The sequence below is a fragment of the Macaca thibetana genome, chromosome 4 (assembly GCF_024542745.1).
Source record: "Macaca thibetana thibetana isolate TM-01 chromosome 4, ASM2454274v1, whole genome shotgun sequence".
NCBI lineage: Eukaryota > Metazoa > Chordata > Mammalia > Primates > Cercopithecidae > Macaca > Macaca thibetana.
The window spans coordinates 91,448,724-91,467,078 of record NC_065581.1 but is presented as its reverse complement, the minus strand read 5'-3'; the positions used below and the strand labels follow the sequence as shown (position 1 = coordinate 91,467,078).

The 18,355-nt window shown below is 34.7% G+C and overlaps 1 long non-coding RNA gene across 1 annotated transcript; it reads right to left on the bottom strand.

Moving 5' to 3' along the window:
• Nucleotides 1–9,254: 9,254 nt before the first annotated feature.
• LOC126952006 (uncharacterized) lies at nucleotides 9,255–17,412 on the bottom strand. Its single transcript, XR_007724762.1, has 3 exons — nucleotides 17,115–17,412; nucleotides 13,444–13,782; nucleotides 9,255–9,566 (listed from the first exon to the last, which is right to left on the bottom strand). It is a non-coding gene; the product is annotated as an uncharacterized LOC126952006 (long non-coding RNA).
• Nucleotides 17,413–18,355: the final 943 nt, after the last annotated feature.

Sequence of the window (18,355 nt, the reverse complement as noted above, 5' to 3'; positions counted from 1 at the left end):
TAAAACCTTCTTAAAACTCCAAAAAATAGTTACATAAGAAGGATCTATTTATAATCCTACTTCGTGTGTTTCTTGGTATCCCATGCTATGCTATATCTGGCCCAAAGTTTTAAATGTTTTACACAACTGATAACTTGGATTGATGATTAAAATCACCATAGAAAACCAGAAATCACATGAAAAACTAGTGATTGTGCTCAAGACTCTAATAGCTTCTAAGATTACAGAAAGCTATTGTTCTTCAGGCTCAGAAACCAAATGGTTGAAATAATCTAGATTCTGAAATTTAGTTTAAGCATATTGGCCCTGAGGCCCATGCTAGCCCAAAGAAAGAAACATGAAAGATTCTAACGGCCTAAAATAATTATTCCACTGTGACCTTATCATCTAACTGTTTCTTCCCAGCCCTCTTGTTAAACCCAAATTATCTGAGCAATGGTGCTAAACTGACTCCCGTCCTGCTGCCCAACATCCTGTCCTGTAATTAATCCAACCTAAGCTGTCTTTTAGAGAAGTCTACTTCTTGGCAAATGTTTTGAACAAATAAAGTTAAAAATTGTTAATAAACAATAAAGATTTGTATTTTATAAATTATTTTTTCTGCTTTTCTGCTTTATACTTCAAGGCTAACAGCAAGACATGATTTGTTTACTTAAAACTTGCAAAAGTCTTGTTTAGAGTATCTGCACTTACTTGGGTTATTGAAACACAAGACCAAATGGAGAAGGGGATAAAAATGGTTTTTCAGATGATTACTAAAATTTTCGTGATGAGGATTTGAGACTGTAAGTATCATTTCATCTGTTACCATAAATTATATCTATACATGCTAAAGAGATAGGTCCACTGTCTTGCCTCATTCAGCTAATTTTTACTGAAGACATTGTGTAAGCAAGCGCTGACGTAAGCTCTTGGGATTCAACAGTGAACAAAGCAGGCAAACATCATTGCCCTCCTGAGACTTACAATCTATCAGAGGAAGACAGATAAAACACATGTAACAAAAAATACGTGCTGGGCAACATTATAGAGCCAGATGCCAGGAAAGTACCAATATAATGATTGCTGTCATGGAGTTTCATTCAATTTAATGGATTCATAAGAAGTTTTATTTTATTCTTTATATATTTTTATTTTTAAACTATTTTTGAAAATAATTTTAGATTTACAGGAGGTTGCAACGGTAGTACAGAGAGGATTTCTCCCGATTTACTCAGATGATTAAAATTTACAAAATTTCAGTGCAATATCAAAATCAGAAATTAGACATTGATACAATGTATGGACATGTCATTTTATCACATGTGTAGATTAGTGTAAACACCTCTGAAATCAACAGGCAACAAATTACTTCACCACATAGATCTTCCTCTGCTATCCCTTTATATTCATATACATTCCCTCCCCCTGCATGGTCCCTGAACCCTGGCAACTACAAATCTGTCTTCTATCTCTATAATTTTATTATTTCAAGAATGATATGTAAATTGAAGCATGCAGTTTTTGACTGTTTAAATTTCCTCTTTTCATTTAGCGTGATGCCCTTGATATCCATCCAAGTTGTGTTAGGTATCAGTAGCTTTTTAATTACTGCGTAATATCCAATGGTATGGATGGTCTGCATTTGGTTTACCCATTCACCCACTGAGGAAGATTTTAGTTGTTTCAAGGTCTTAGCTATTACAAATAAAGCTGCTATGAACATTCATGTAGAGACTTTTATGTGTACACAGTTTTCATATCTCCTGGATAAATACAATGCTTGAGTCCCATGGCAGTTCTATGTTAATTTTCATAAAAAATTGCCAAATTGTTTTTGACAGTGGCTGTACTATTTTACATTTCTACCAGAAAGATTGAGAACTTCAGTTCCTCTGAATCCTCACTAGCATTTGATTCTATCACTATTTTTTTTTCGTTGTTGTAATTTTAGCTCTTCTAATAGGTATATGGTGATATCTCCTCATGGCTTAACTTGGATTTCCCTAACTACTAATGATGGTGAACATTTTTTCATGTACTTATTTGCCAATAGTATATCCTAATTGGTGAAGTGTCTCCTCATGTCTTTTTCTCATTTCTAATTGATTTTCTTAACAGTTGAGTTTTGAGAGTTATTTATGATATATTTTATATATGAGTTGTTTGTCAAGTAGGTGGTTTGTAAATTATTTTCATCTGTAATTTGCCTTTTCATTCTCTCAAGTGGGAATTTCACATACATTTTTTAAAATTTTGATAAATTCCAATTTATCAACTTTTATGGACCCTGTGTTCAATGTCAAGTTTAAAAACTCCTCACTCGGCCCTAGGCTCTAAACATTTCTCATCTATTAGTCCTAGGAATTTTTTTTTTTTTTTTTTCCTTTATTGGTAAATAAATTTATTGGGGATTTGTATTAGTCTCTTCTGATACTGCTATAAAGAAACACCTGAAACTGGGCAACTTGCAAAGAAAAGAGGTTTAGTTGGCCCACGGTTCTTCAGGCTTTCAGGAAGCATGACTTCCCCAGTCATGCTTCAATCATGGTGGAACAACATTCAATCATGGTGGAAGGGTAAGCAGGCACATCTTACATGGTGGAAGAAGAGGTAATAGAGTGAAAGGGGGACAACCAGATCTAGTGAGAACTCACTCAATATAATGAGAACAGCAAGAGGGAAATCTGCCCCCATAACCCAGTCTACCTCCCACCAGGCCACTCCTCCCACACTGGGGATTACAATTTGACATGAGAATTGAGTAGGGACACAAATCCAAACCAGATCAGAATTTTTTCATACACAATTATGTTATCTACAAATAACAACAGTTTTCTTTCTTTCTTTCTTTTTCTGATCCATATGGGTTTTGTTAATTTTTCTTGCCTTATTGGATAGAACTTTCAGTACTAGCTTGAATAAAAGTGATGAGGGTGGATGCCTATGTTTGTTCTTAATCTTAAGGAGAAACTATTCCATTTTTTGTTATGCAGTTCTACAGGATTAGATATAGATTTTTTTAAGATTTCTTTTTTTTTATCAAGTTGAAATTTCTTTTATTTCTAGTTTTCTGATAGGGTTATATTTACTTGTTTTTAAAATGAATAATTGTTCAATTTAGTCAAATTTCGCTTGTTTGACATGCAATTGATGTCATGTTTTTCATAATTCTGTGTGTGTGTGTGTGTGTGTGTGTGTGTGTGTGTTTAAATTTAGCCTATAAAAATGGTTGACAGCCCGGCATGGTGGCTCACGCCTGTAATCCCAGCACTTGGGAGGCCGAGGCTGGCGGATTGCCTGAGCTCAGGAGCTCGCAACCAGCCTGGTTAACAAAGTGAAACCCCATTTCTACTAAAATACAAAAAAAAAAAAAAAAAAAAAAAAAAATTGGCCGGGCATGGCGGCACGTGCCTGTAGTCCCAGCTGCTCGGGAGGCTGAGGCAGAAGAATTGCTTGAACCTGAGGGGCAGAGGTTGCAGTGAACCGAGATTGCGCCATTACACTCCAGCCTGGGGAACAGAGCAAGACTCCATCTCAGACAAACAAACAAACAACAACAAAAAACAAACAAAAACCCAAACCCAAAACAATGATTGACTACATTTATTGATTTTCAAATATTGCACATTCGTGGAATTTCTGAAATAAATTCCACTTGGTCATGATGTAGAATCCCTTTCATATATCACTGAATTCTATTTGCTAATATAGTCATACCTTGGATACTGAAATCTGTGGATGCTCGAGTCTCCAATATAAAATGGTGTAGAACTTGCATTTAATCTATGCATATCCTCCTGTATACTTTAAAGCATTTCTAGATAACTTATAATACCTAATATAATGTAAATGCTCTATAGTGTTGTACTGCATTGTATAGGAAATAATGACCAAATTCTGTACATGTTTAGTATAGAAGGAATTATTATTATTATTATTATTTTTTGAGACGGAGTCTTGCTCTGTTGCCCGGGCTGGAGTACAGTGGCTGGATCTCAGCTCACTGCAAGCTCCGCCTCCCGGGTTTACGCCATTCTCCTGCCTCAGCCTCCCAAGTAGCTGGGACTACAGGCGCCCGTCACCTTGCCCGGCTAGTTTTTTGTATTTTTTTAGTAGAGACGGGGTTTCACCGTGTTAGCCAGGATGGTCTCGATCTCCTGACCTCGTGATCCGCCCGTCTCGGCCTCCCAAAGTGCTGGGATTACAGGCTTGAGCCACCGCACCTGGCCGGAATTATTTTTTCAATATTCTTGATCCATTATTGGTTGAATCTATAGATGCAGAAACCATTAATATAGAGAACTGCCTGATTTTTGTTAAGAATTTTGCATTTATATTCATGAGATGCATTAGTTTATAGTTTTTATTTATCTTTGTTGGTGCCAGGGTAATACAGGCTCCATAGAATAAGACAGTTAAATGTTGGCTTCACTTCTATTTTCTGGAAATTAATTCATCAAATTTATATCATCTTGTTTCTAAATGTTTAGTAGAATTGCTCAATGAATTCATCAAGGCCTTGAGTTTATTTTTTTCAGGATGTTTTAAAAAGAGGTGTTCTCCTGCACAAGCTCTCTCTCTTTGCCCCCATCCATGTAAGATGTGACTTGCTCCTCCTTGCCTTCCACCATGATTGTACGGTCTTTCCAGCCATGTGGAATTGTAATTCCATTAAACCCCTTTCTTTTGTAAACTGCCCAGTCTCAGGAATGTCTTTATCAGCAGAGTGAATATGGACCAATACAGACTATTCATATTTAATGTAATTATTGATGCTAGTTCTTAAATCTTCCACTGTATTTGTTGTGTTTTTTTTCTTTGTTCTCCATGTTTTTTCTTTTATTCTCTATTTTTTTTTAACTTTTTTTTGGTGTTGCTTAAACATTTGTTAGAGTTTTATTTTGGTTTATCTTAGCATTTTTGAGTGTTTTTCTTTATAGTTCTCTTAGTTGTTGCTCTAGGTATTAGTAAACACACACAGACACTTAAACACACACACACAACTTATGACAGTCTATTTGTGTCAACTACTTATACCAGTTCAAAAAAGTTGTAGAAGTTTTATCTTCCTTAATACCCCTCTCTGGTTCCCAATGTATAATATAATCATTTTAAATATTTTTTCTTCAAACACTTAGAAATTACACAGTATTAGAAACTTTGCTTCAGCTGGCTAGCATAATTTAGAAAACTCAAAAGTAGAAGAACATTTTATAGATATAACATTTTTGCTTTCTTGTTGTTTCTTCCTTCTTGAAACTCCAAGATTCCTGCGTTTATTATGGATTGCTCTTTAAAAAACTGTCTTTAATAATATTTTGGGGGGATGTCTGCTGATGACAAATTCTATTCATTTATCTTCATGTGAGAATGCTTTGGTTTTCCCTCATTTGTAAAGGATAGTTTTGTTAAACACACAATTCTGGACTGAAATTTCTTTTTCTTAGGGAGATCACTCCTGTTTGACTGCCTTTCCCCTGTCCCACCCATATAATGCATTGCTTCTCTCAGACTGCTTTCAAGAAGTTTTCTTTGTCTTTAGTTTTCAGAAGTTTGTCTATATGTGTTTACATGTGAATTTCTTTGGGTTTTCTTATGTGAAATTTACTCAGCTTTTACATATTGAAAACATATGTCTTGCCAGATTTCAAACAAAAAATAGTCGTTTCTGATACATTTTTAAACCCAATTCTTTCTTCTTTTATTCTAAAATTTGATAACATAAATGTTAGATGTTTTGTTGCAGTCTCTCATGTCTTGAAGCTCTATTTACTTTTTATTATATAAAGTTTACTTTCTTTCTCTTTTTCAGATGTGATCATTTCTATTGTTCGATTCTCAGGTTCACTGATTCTTTTTCTGCCCTCTCCATTGTGTTTCTGAGCTCATCCGCTTAGATATTTATTTTGACCATATGTTTTTAATTCTATAAATTTCATTGGAATCTTATTTAAATTTATTTGCTGTTGCTTTCTATCTTCTTTATTTGGTTCAAGTAATTGCATATTGAAGCATTTTTATATTGCCTTCTTTAAAACCTTTTTAGATAACTTTAATATTTGTACCACGTTGGTGTCTATTGATTGCCTTTTTTCCAAATGTAAATTGTTGATGAATGATTTTTTATTGAAACAGATATTTTTCGAATTATAATAATATTAAAAATACTGATATTAATGTATATTAATATAATAATGTTCTAAATATAGTATCTGTAATATTGTATAATTATTTAAATTTTATGTGTTAGTAGTCTTCCTCTGGCATAGCTTTGATAGAGAAACTAGGATGTCATCCTGTTATTGCTAGGTGGGTATGGAAGTACAGGTTCTCTACGGTCATATTTCACTACGATCAACTCATACATCTTCTATGAAAAATTTCCTACCACTCATATTAGCACTTTGCCTATGACATATCTCAATACCAATCCTAATCTCCAGTATCCCACCTCAATCATAAGAAAAATGTCTGACAAAAGAGTTACTCTGATAGAGTAAATTATAGAGGTTCAAACCCTCTTATTTCTACAATTAGAGGAAATGAACCAACCCTTGAGAATCCAAAATTATCTGTGCTACCCAATATACCACATCCTATAGTAAGGTCAGTTACATAAGCTATTGGATCCATGCTCCCAAAATATTGGTTATACCCTTCCCGTACTAATTATCCCTCTAGTCCAATTTTCACCTAACCTTCTAGGTGATCCAGACAACTATACTTCAGTTAACGCTCTCAACACCCTGCCCCATATTAAACCAGAGTGGTATTTCTTATTTGCCTACGCAATCTAATGATCCATCCCTAACAAATTAGGGAGTGTATTAGCTCTTGCATCCTCCATTCTCATCCTAGCAATTATCCCTATGCTTCACATATCCAAACAGCAAAGCATAACATTCAGACCATTAAGCCAGTGCTTGTTCTGAATCTCAGTGACTAACCTGTTTACACTAACAGGAATCAGGGGCAACCAGTCAAACATTCTCTTATCATCATTGAACGAATAGCATCCATTGTGTACCTCTCTACTATCCTCACCTTTGTGCCTCAAAATACCCTGAGGCTTGACCATCTTTTGACAGCAGTAAGTATGGGAACCCGTGAAGGCCTTGTTTTTCCTGAGTTGGGGTGGAAAATCAGAATCGTCCACTAGGTCTCTGCTAATATCATCCTCACTGGGAGGGTAAGGTGGTGCCTCATTACCACTTTCAGGGGGTCACCACTGATACTATAGCGGAAAGGATGTTTTTAAAAATTTTGACTCTCTCTACTAGCCCCCTTTTGACAGCACCTCCAAAATGGAAAGAAAAGGCCACCTTATTACTGCTGGATGGTTCTAGAAGTTCAGATTTCCTAGTCTGCACCAGCTGGCATGGCAGATAGAGTGAAGATGTTCCTTAAGACTGGGCAGAAATGAAAGTGCTGACTTCCACATGGTCTTCTGTGACACCACCTCAGCAGAGAGATTACCTCATCACAGCCTAGGGGAGGTGAAATTCCAGGCTCCCCATTCAGCATTTTCTAGCCAGGACCACAGATTGTTTCTTCCTCTTTGTTTTTCTCTGTAATGTTTGGCTGGAGTAGAGTGGCTATTGTTTAAAAGGTTGTCCGTTTTCCAGTATTTTTGTTAAAGAGAATAAGCTTTTCTTGCTTTTTGATTGCTTGTTTTGGGATATGTTTACCTGTGTCAGTTGATGTTTCTGGGTCATCAGTCTCTTTAATAACCAGTCTGGGATATAGAAAACAAAAAGTAACCTGGGAAACTCATTACCATACCATTTGTTGTGTTCCAAGGTCCCTATCTACTGCCTTTTTTCCCCTCATCTTTCAGAATTTTCCTGTGTGTTTTATGTTTTACAACGAGGAAATTTAGTTGTATTTAGAGAGGTGAATACAGAAATGTTTGGCTACTTATGTTCCTTAAACAGAAATCCCTTTTATCTTTATAAACATATTTTATTTGTTTTACATTAAAATAAAGGTGAGTTTCATAGATCGTGTACTTCTGGTTTCTGGCTTCTGCCTTCATTTGTAGTATTATGTGAGGCAAATGCACAAAGAACAAAATTTTCACTTTAACATGACTGATAATACAACTTACGTTTTTGCCCAATACTTTTCAGATGGGATGTAACTAACTCCTATCCCAACTCATTAGATGTATTTAATGCATATATCTCGAGGGTAATTTTCAATATCTACTCCCATTTATTTTACTCTATTAAGTTCCACCTTCCCTGCTACAATAGCACTATTAGTTATCATTAGAATAATGATAATTAAAATAAAAGAGGTTCATGTTCAATATTGCTATATTAGGTACCTTCCCTATCTCTCATGACTTCAACTCTTTCTTCCCTGCCTTTTTATCCCATGTAGTACTGAAAGATAACTGTCCGTTTTTACTGGACACTTCTATTAGTTTAATTTCTTCTCTATTCAAAAACATATGTAGCCAATACTCTCTCTAGCTGAACGTATCTTCCATTTTGTCAGATTGTTTCTATCTCGCGACTGGATTGCTTGAATACACTCACATGCCAGTCACAAATTTACCTCTTCAAGATGAAGCTTCTTTTTACTTAAGGTTTTTAAATGCTAGTTTCTGATTTGTAAAATGGGGCTAATTTTAATACCTACTGAGTAAGATTTTTATGATTACTAAATGAAATTACATTTCCTTTAAAACTAAAGGTCGGGCATGGTGGTTCACGCCTGTAATCCCAGCACTTTGGGAGGCTGAGGCAGGTGGATCACCTGAGGCCAGGAGTTTGAGACCAGCCTGACCAACCTAGAAAAACCTCATCTCTACTGAAAATACAAAATTAGCTGGGTGTGGTGGCACATGCCAGTAATCCCAGCTACTCAGGAGGCTGAGGCAGGAGAATCACTTGAACGCGGGAGGCAGAGGTTGCGGTGAGCCAAGATCTTGCCATTGCACTCCAGCCTGGGCAGCAAAAGTGAAGCAAAACTCTGCCCATGCCCCCCTACCCCCACCAAAAAAAAAAAAAAAAAAAAAAGAAAAGGAAAAACTATGTCTAGCATGTAAACACTCAAAACATTAGTTATGGTTATTATTTTCAGAAACCCTTTAAATTCTTACTTATTCTTACTTACCTTACCAGGTCATAGAAGATACACTTTTGTTTAAACATAAGAATTCCTTTAGATTATTAATTGTTGCACACATGTGAAAATAGCCTTATACTTTATGTTATAAGAATCACAGGAAAATAATTTTTGAAAGGCGCATGATTTTAGTGTTAGCTTGTTATAATTTTATAATCAGTTTATTGAGATGTCTGTCTCAATAGAGTATAAACATGACACGTTTTGCATTTATTCTACTCATTGTTCTTCAATGGGCCATATATATGTTCTGTCACAGACACTTAAAATTGTCTCGAGTGGATTCCATAACTTTCTTATCAGTCGAATTGAGCGTTGCAATTTTATACTGGATTCAAAGCTTTTCTGTCCTCTGTTGGCATAACATGTGGCTTAGGAGAGAGAGAATGAGAGGAGGATAGTGGTCTGCTTTTCCATTACTCTTTCATCTTCAGCTTCTGGAGGTGGCCCTACAGGATGGAGGTAGGGAAGAACAATAGGGAAGTCAAAGGTTTAATTTGTAAAATTACCATACCGGGTGTGGGGTGGAACCCCTATGTGACTCTGACTTGGTCCTATTTTATCACATTTTATTGCTCTCCGTTGATGGAGTGGTCTCCATCAATATGCTGTTCTTTGTGAAAGAATGAACATTTGTTTGGGGCACTACTCAACTCCACATCCATTCCATCCATTAATTAAGTCTCTTTCTGCAGAGCTGCATGTGTAGCAGTGTAGGCAGCAGTGGCAGCTGCTGTGTAGCTGTCAGGTGCGAGCCCATGGTTGGCTTCAAGTAAACAAAGTGCAGAGCAGCACCAAGCCCGTCATCTGCCTTGGAACCATTTAAACTGGCACCCAAGATCAGCTGCAAGTACCATTAAAGGGAAATTGCAAGAATTGGGATCTTATATTGATGAAAACTTCCTGATTGCATTATGGTAATGGTATCAAACAAGAAAAGACACAACCAAATGACAGACGATCTGTCCCTATTTCTAGGAAGTAATACAATTTGTTTCATCGTATGGCTTCATGGTAAACTACTCCCTGTTACAACAAAACCCTCTAGTCAAAGTCCTCTGATACCAACATCTTTAATAGTAACATGCCTTCAAGCAAGATCTCCCCAAGTTTCAGTTGGGGAGATGAAAGAAGGAATGAAGCTGCAGTGCTGCTCCTTGTCATTTATAGCACTAAACCTGAAAAAAAAAAAAAAAGAAAAAAGAAAAAAAAAAATCCAGAGTCTTTTAAGTTCACAAAAGTAGAAAACCACTAATGTAAGACATATTGTAAGGTTGGAGCTACAATTTGACTAATGTCAACAATGAAATCATGGAGGAAGCCAGCATCTTCTGAAGATGTGATTGATGATAAGCCAGAACCAGATAATCTCACTGAAGAAGACCTCAATTTTGTGCTGAGGAATCACTTATCTCAAAAAAATAAAATCTATAGTGACATGTACATATGGACCTTCTCACCCTTCTATTGAAATTGACTCAGCATCTTCAAGTTAAAATGCAGACAGAGGTCCATTTAAACAGGTTGTAATTTCAACAACAGCAAAACAATATTCATGCTGCCAAGAGACTTGATACATAGGACAAATACATGAAAAGGAGATGTTAGCCAGAATTGCTTAACAGCTTAGAAAAGACTTGTCCTTTCTTCAGAAACAATGCAGAAAAAAATGAGTGTTAAGGAAGAAAACTTTTAAATAAAGTAACTTCTGGTAAGTTCAGTTGTTAAAGCAAAAAGTATGTATATATAGAATAAGAGGAGAAAGGTGTTGATTATGGTTCCTGGACAAGAAGCATCTCCAACAGAGTGTGAGCTCTAGCAAAGCCTAAAGAGACCTTACCTTCCATCTTCTAAACAAGCTACCAACAATATAGTTTGAATGGCTATGTCTGAAGAATAACAATCTAGAAGCAAAAATAACTACGTTAGTCTGTTTTCATTACTATAACGTAGTGCCTGATACTGGGTTAAAAAAAAAAAAGAAAAAAAAAAGGATTATTTTGGTTTATAGTTCTGCAGGCTGTACAGGACACATAATGCCAGCATCTGCTTCTGGTGAGGGCCTCAAGAAGCTTGTAATCATAATGGAAGGCAAAGGGGAAGCTGGCATATCACATAGGAAGTGAGGGGCAGGGGAAATGCCAGGCTCTTTAAACAACCAGCTCTCACATGAACTCATTACTGCAAGTAAGGCACACAACAAAAACAGGTAAGTGTTGGAGAGTTGCAAGTACTGGCCTGCTGGTAGATATGGGCATGAGTGTACTTACCATCATCCCTTTTTACCTTGGAAAGCCTTCCCTAATTGTACATTTCCTGAAAAATGCTTGTTTGTTCACCAAAATTGTAAATACGTTGCAAGGTTGAGCTCTAGCATTTTTGGGACTAAACCAGATTGTCCCTTTACTCATGTGGGGAGAATGACAGTACTGCCTCCAAAACCAGTAGCTATAATGCCAGCGCCACCTTCTAGCGGTCAGCTCTATCACTACTTCCTTGCTTCTAAGGAAACTGAATGTCATTTGTATCATCCAAAACACTGTAGATTTAACATTCAGTGTTCAAAGCCAGGCTGTGCATTCTATCACCCCATTGTTACTGTATTGCCACTGCATACCTTGGAATGAATTCTACCTCAAACCAGCCAATGACATCCAGTCTTACCTGGCAGAAGATCCTGCAGTTTGAAATTTTCCATCTACTCATGAAAGATATTCTATAGAACTTGTCAAATCTTTGAAACTTGTAATATATTGCTTTCCTAAAATGGAGTTTATTACCTAACTGAAGTGTCTAATTTTTCAAGTTTATAAGCGTATTAAGTGGTTTAACCTTGAGTGTTTGTTTTGTTTTTACCACAAAAAAGTAGCTTAGGGAAAAGTTAAATTCTATTAAAACATATGAGACATTTTTATATACTGCTGTTCTAAGTATCATCATTTATAATGTAATATCATTGTTAGTAATGGTACTATAGTTTAGGACCATGTCATGGTTATGTGTAGAGAGATACAGTGAGAGAGGCAAGTGCTACAAACTGAGTATGTTTTATCCAAATGATTGGGACCAGAAGCATTTTTAATTTTGGATTTTTTTAATCTTAAAATATTTGCATTGTATTTACGAGTTAAACATCCCTAACTTGAAAATCTGAAATCCAAAATGTTCCTTTGGGCATGCCATTTGGGAATCACATCAGTTCTCAAAAAGTGTTGGATTTTGGAACATTTCAGAGTTTGGATTTTTGGATTAGAGTTGCTTAATCCATATTATTCTAAAAGTTGAATTGTTGCTTCCAATTTTCCCAAAGATTATATAATGTTCATAATCCTCTGTGAAAACACAAGTGACCAAAAGTGCTGAGGTTGCTTAAAATTGTTATTTAATTCTGCTTTTTAAATTTTAAATGAGTTTAAGTTGAAAAGCATAATAATACCGGTCTCTTGGGTTGACTACCACTTTGGTAAAATGGCTTCCAAGTCCCTCACCTTCTGCAAAAGGTGTCCGTGTAGGATGAAAACAATTGGAATGATAATTACAAAAAATATGATCAATTTTTTAATGTTTTACTATCAAGATATGCTTTTAAAATATATTTTGGGTCAACTACATCATCACAAAATTTTACAAATTTTTTTTGAAAGTATATACATAAACTATCAGAAAACAGACTTCAAACTCACAAAATTATAAACAAACATGTCTATTCTCACATTCTAATGAATAATGTTCTCAGAAATCACTTTGCAGAAAATATACTTAGTTACTACTGAATATAATTTTTGAAATGTAAAAATTGGATTTAGAAAGTATATTTTAAAAGGCAGAATTATATAATTACAGAGACCATATGGATATACCCCAAAATAGTGTGAAACTTTTGACCTACTGTGTTTATTTCAGGGTTTTATGTGTGTGGTTTTTAAAATTGTGAAGGCAAGAAGTGTCAAAAGCTTTAAAATTAAATAACAAACTGATTATTTATTTCAAAGATATGATGTATAGTAATGTTTTCAAAAATTAAAGCTTGGAAGATGGTTAGAAAAGAGTGAGTGAATGTAAAAGGGATAATAAAGATGCAAACATTCTTAGGACAAAATGAAGCTAATTCTGTTAAAAAAATAAAAAAACTAAAGCCTCTCTCTAGGAGACATCTATGTCTCTCACTGGTCTCATGTCTTCAGTTCTCTCTCCTGGTGAGGCGTGACCTCAGTTAAACCAGTGGCTACCGAGACAGCTCTGTTTTCTGCTTCTTTCTCTTACCATTTTCCATTCCCTCTGAGATTTTTCTTTTGTATTTAGACTCTTTATATAATCTCTTCTCACCTGCTGGGTATATGTCACTCCAATATTCATGGCACTGGAGATTCTGCACTTTCATTAGACAGCTCCTCCTCTTATAGGCATTCTGTATCACAAGTTACTCTCTTGGAAACTTCTCATATGTCCCTTGCTCCACATTTCTTTCTTTTTTTTTTTTTTTTTTTTTTAAAGAAAGGAAAAATATCTTACTCTAACTATTTTGCTTCCTTTAGAATGAATGGTCTTTTATTTTTGTTTTCTCCTACTTTTCACCTTCCATTCCTGTTGCAAAAACAGAAGTAAAATGCGGCTGCGAAGGTGTCTCGGGATTGCAGGACTGGTTCTGACATCTCATAGTAAGCCCTGGGGAGAGGTTTGCAGTGTTATGCGTCTTTAAAATTAGTATGCATTTAACATGGTAACATGCAAAGTCCATTCGTAGCTTGTTAGATGTAGTTTACATGTAATTCTTACCTTTTAGTTTTATATAGAGCCATATGAAATTATAGATACTATATTTGATTTTTAATTAAAAACAACTACAACTTTCTGAGAAAGGATTATTTAATGTAAACAATTTAATTTACCAAGAACTCAGCTAACCTACAGAGCCATAATATAAAGTTTATATTTTTAAAATGATAAACAAGACTTAATCCATGGAACTTGGAGGTATATTTTAGGTTAGTTGTTTAACATCATCTGACAAGTAAAAGTTGAATATCCAGAAATCTTGTTTGTGTCAGATTGGCATGTATCAGGCAGTGTCAAGCAGTGAAGTAATGAGCATATTTCAAAGCAATATATAAATAATGCAGGTTCACTGTCACTGCAGAGGTCTGTGGTTTTTTTTTTTTTTTTTTTTTTTTTTTTTTTTTTTTGTTTTTTTTTTATTTCCACAATTAAGAAAAATAAGATTCTGAAGCAGAATAAAGCCCAATTAAAACAAAACATGTTAGAATTGAAGTTAATATTTTTAGAACTTGTTCTCCATTTAATTAATAAGGCCAAATAATAATTGATGGTATGTGTAGCGCTCTGGGATTAAATAAATGACTTTAGGTGTTAGATCTGAGATTTAATCCCAACTCTGTCACTTGCTATCTGATCTTTGGAGAGTCAAAGACTTTTCATTCTTCTATCTATAACAATAAGACAATGTTGTCTACCTTACAATAAGGTTGTAAGAATTACAGGTAATGTGAGTAAGAAACTTAGGTCAGAAAAGCAATTTCTAGCAACTCTTAGTATTGTTACAATTAAAAGGTTAGATTGGTACCACAGAAGAGAGCCACTGAGGGGAAGAGCTGGAGGGCATCTGCTAGCAACTAGAAATGATGGTATAGACAATGATAGGATGGTATTGGCAATGATAGGATGTTATTGGCAATGATAGGATGGTATTGGCAACGATAGGATTGTAAAGAAATGATAGTATAGGCAATGATTAGGACGTTTAATCTAGTTTCACACCTTATTTGTCTTAATGATCTAGTTTGGCCAAGATGTGAAATAACTAGTGTAAATCACAATTTCATTCTAATAACTAGAGTGTGTTCTTGCTATTTCTCAATGTACAACATTTCTACTATCAGACTATCAAAACATCCATTTTTGCATACTACTTTTATATATACCACTATCATTTAATAATTTTTAAACACATTTTTGAGGCAGTGTGAATGACAGGGATTTGAAAGTGGCAGTGACTAATACATCATCTAAGAACACAGTTGTTGGTTTCATTCCACGTTACTTTGCAAACAGGTGAATTGTGGTTCTTTTCCAGACAATAGCTAATTTCAGGGCATCTTCTTGAGTGAAATCAAGGAGAATAGTCATGTTATTCAGGAATTTTATCAACCACTAGTCTCTAGCCCTCTTGGTGGGTTTAAATAAAACAAATGCCCCATAGAGTGAAATTATTTGGACAGATGTCAGAGTAAACTCAAAGAAAAAAAACCCAGCCCACTGTGAAGGACTCCTCAATTACTAAAAGAGTGCACAGGAGGTGTGCAGACAAATCCTATTACTGGGTAATGGGATTTATTCGCGTGTCCAGACACCAGTTTGAAAATGTGATTCTGCTCAAGACATAAGCAGAAGAGTTCTTATATGGGACAAAATTCTGTCTTCGGGAAAGATAGAATATATTTCACTAAAGTCAATCTGATTCTCCCTTTAATAAATTGCTTGAAGGAAAAGAAAGTCTTTGCTGACACAGAAAATGCTGAAGCCTCCTGAGCTTAGTTCTTTGAAGTACAGTCTACAGCAGGGAGTAGGCAAGAGAATAACAGAATTTTGTCAGAGGTAGGCTCCGAAACACTAAGGATTTCTAGCTAAGTGGCATTCCTTATTCTTCCTGAGCAAGGCCTAAAATGTGAATAGTTGAGTATTTTAAAGTGCTACATATTTTGTACCACATAGATAGTAAAATATTTACAAGATGCAAGGGCAAAATCTCTCTACCCCGGGAAAAAAAATACTACAGAATTGAGTATTAACATATTTTTTTCATTGCTCAATTGTTTATCAACAGTTGTTTATCTAAAAATGTCACTAGCTAGAATTATGCTGTATTAAACCAGGGATTGGTAAAGATTTTCTGTGAAGAGCCAGATAGTAAATATTTTAGAGCTTGTTGGCATATGGTCTCTATCACTACTGTTTTTCTCTGCTGTGGTAGTGTAAAAGTAGCTGAAAACAGTTCATGAATGAAGGGCTGTGGCTGGATTTGGCCAAAGGGTTGTAGTTTGCTGATTCCTGACACTGGCAAATCAGCATCTTTAACAATTATCACCCATATCTATTATAGTTCCTGGCACATGGTATAGATTAATAAATATGAAAAAACAATATATTTTTTAGTAGTTCATCCTTTCTGTAAAGTAGTCTTTTCTACGCTACCTCTCCTTTTATATGATTCTAGTTGATTAATTCTAAAATAACCTGGACATTCCAAAAAGTTAGCCTCAAAATATGTATTAGACTTAATTTTGTTATATGACTCCTAAAAATAATCATAACCTGAATCTAATTATGAAAGAATATTAGAATAACTCAAAAGGTGAAATCTTCTACAAAAATATCAAGGTCAAGAAAGACAAAGGAAGGCTGAGATAATGTTATAAAATAAAGCTAATGTGACAAATATTATTACCCACTCTGGAGTAGAACTTTGATCAGGAAAAGCAAAAAATTATAGAGGACATTTATTTAAAAAGTAACAAAAATGGAAAAAAAAAAGATGTAGTTTAAAAATAGCAATGAATTATGAAATTTCCTGAATGAAGTTATGAAAAGGAATGATCTTGTTCCCAAGTAATACATCTTAAAGTATTTTTGATGGAGGTTGGAGAGCAATGTCTCCATGTTACTCTCAGTGGTTCAGATGAAATAATATACATGCATATAAATTGATAGAGAGAACATGATAAAGTAAATAGGGCAAATCAGGCTAAACAACATACAAGTTTTCTTTATTGAAAAGTTATTTGAAAGTACTGTTGTCTGCTCTCTCTTTCTGCCTAGATTAGATACACATAAATAGGAAACATTGATATTTTCACATATGTTCTAGCTCTTACTAATATCTTCCACTTTGAATAGATAGATGAATGGCTAAAATGGTAACTAACCACTTGATAAAGCAAATGAATAGATTCAATATTTGTATAGGGATTTTAAAATATTACCTGTTTTCCAGTTTTTCTGCTAAGCAAATAATCCTTAAGGAAAAAACAATAACTGAAATTATTGTAACTTTTAAGCCTTGAAATGTTCAACCAAAGAAATTCTCAGTAATTCGTGAATTACCCAATCAGCAGGAAATACTGAAAATACTTCCTTCAGCTATTTATGTAATTAGATTATATTTTGCCTGTAAACTAGATTAACAAGAACAAGAACATACAGTGTTTGTGCAGAATGCTGATCAAGGGCACAACATAGTAATTTAGTTAACCTAGAAAGCAAGTTTTCAAATTGAGACTGAAAGGGAAGAGTTTAAGTAGGTGGAGCCTGAAAGAATGTTAACAAATAATGGACCATTCAAAATTCCGGAATGGTCCAGGTAGAAGTTGGTTGGAGAGACAAATGTTTTTTTTTGTTGTTTTTTTTTCTGGATGGATAACTTGCTGGTTAGAAAGAATATCTCTTCTCTGTGCAATTTTAGAAGCACTTTGGGTTCATTCTAAAAGAGCTTTGCTTTTAGGCTGGTTTACTTTTCCTGTTTCTATTTAGTGTTTTTAAATTATTACAGAACAGGGGAGGAAAATGAATAGCCTTTAAAGTTATTCATGCTGGTTTACATGAAATTCTTTTAATTTAGAATATACAATGAATAAAGAAAGTCTTGAATTATTTTAAGCTACCTCTGTTTTTAAGAATAAATATGAATCTGGACCAATCACCGAAACTGTGTGTATCACATATAACTGTTTGTAAAACAAGAAAAATAGAATGAATCTTCATGGACATCAACAGGCTTAATTGAAAAATATCTATGTGGTTGCCTAAAATAATTAATTTGTAAAAAATGTTAAAACCTACTCACTATTATTACATATATTTTTTAAATTATGAGCTAACCTGAAGCTTAAGTTTCATTATATGACGTCCTTTCAGCAAACCTGGCAAATACCTCTGGTTATATTTTTATGGAGTCAATACATTTGATTGCTATGAACGTACTGAAATCAACAAATGGCAAAGTTATAAGATTAGTTTTATAGATGAAATAATTATAAAGCAACTGGCGAAACAATTCCCTGAAAATTAAAGTATCCTCAAATTTTGCTTTTTCAGAAATTGTGTTGATATGTTTACTGCTTTGCAGTAATATCAACTATTTCTATCTGAAATTGGCCAACTGACTTCCATAAATTGCCATTTATCTTACTCCAGACCTTGCAACATTTCTTCCTCTACAAACTCT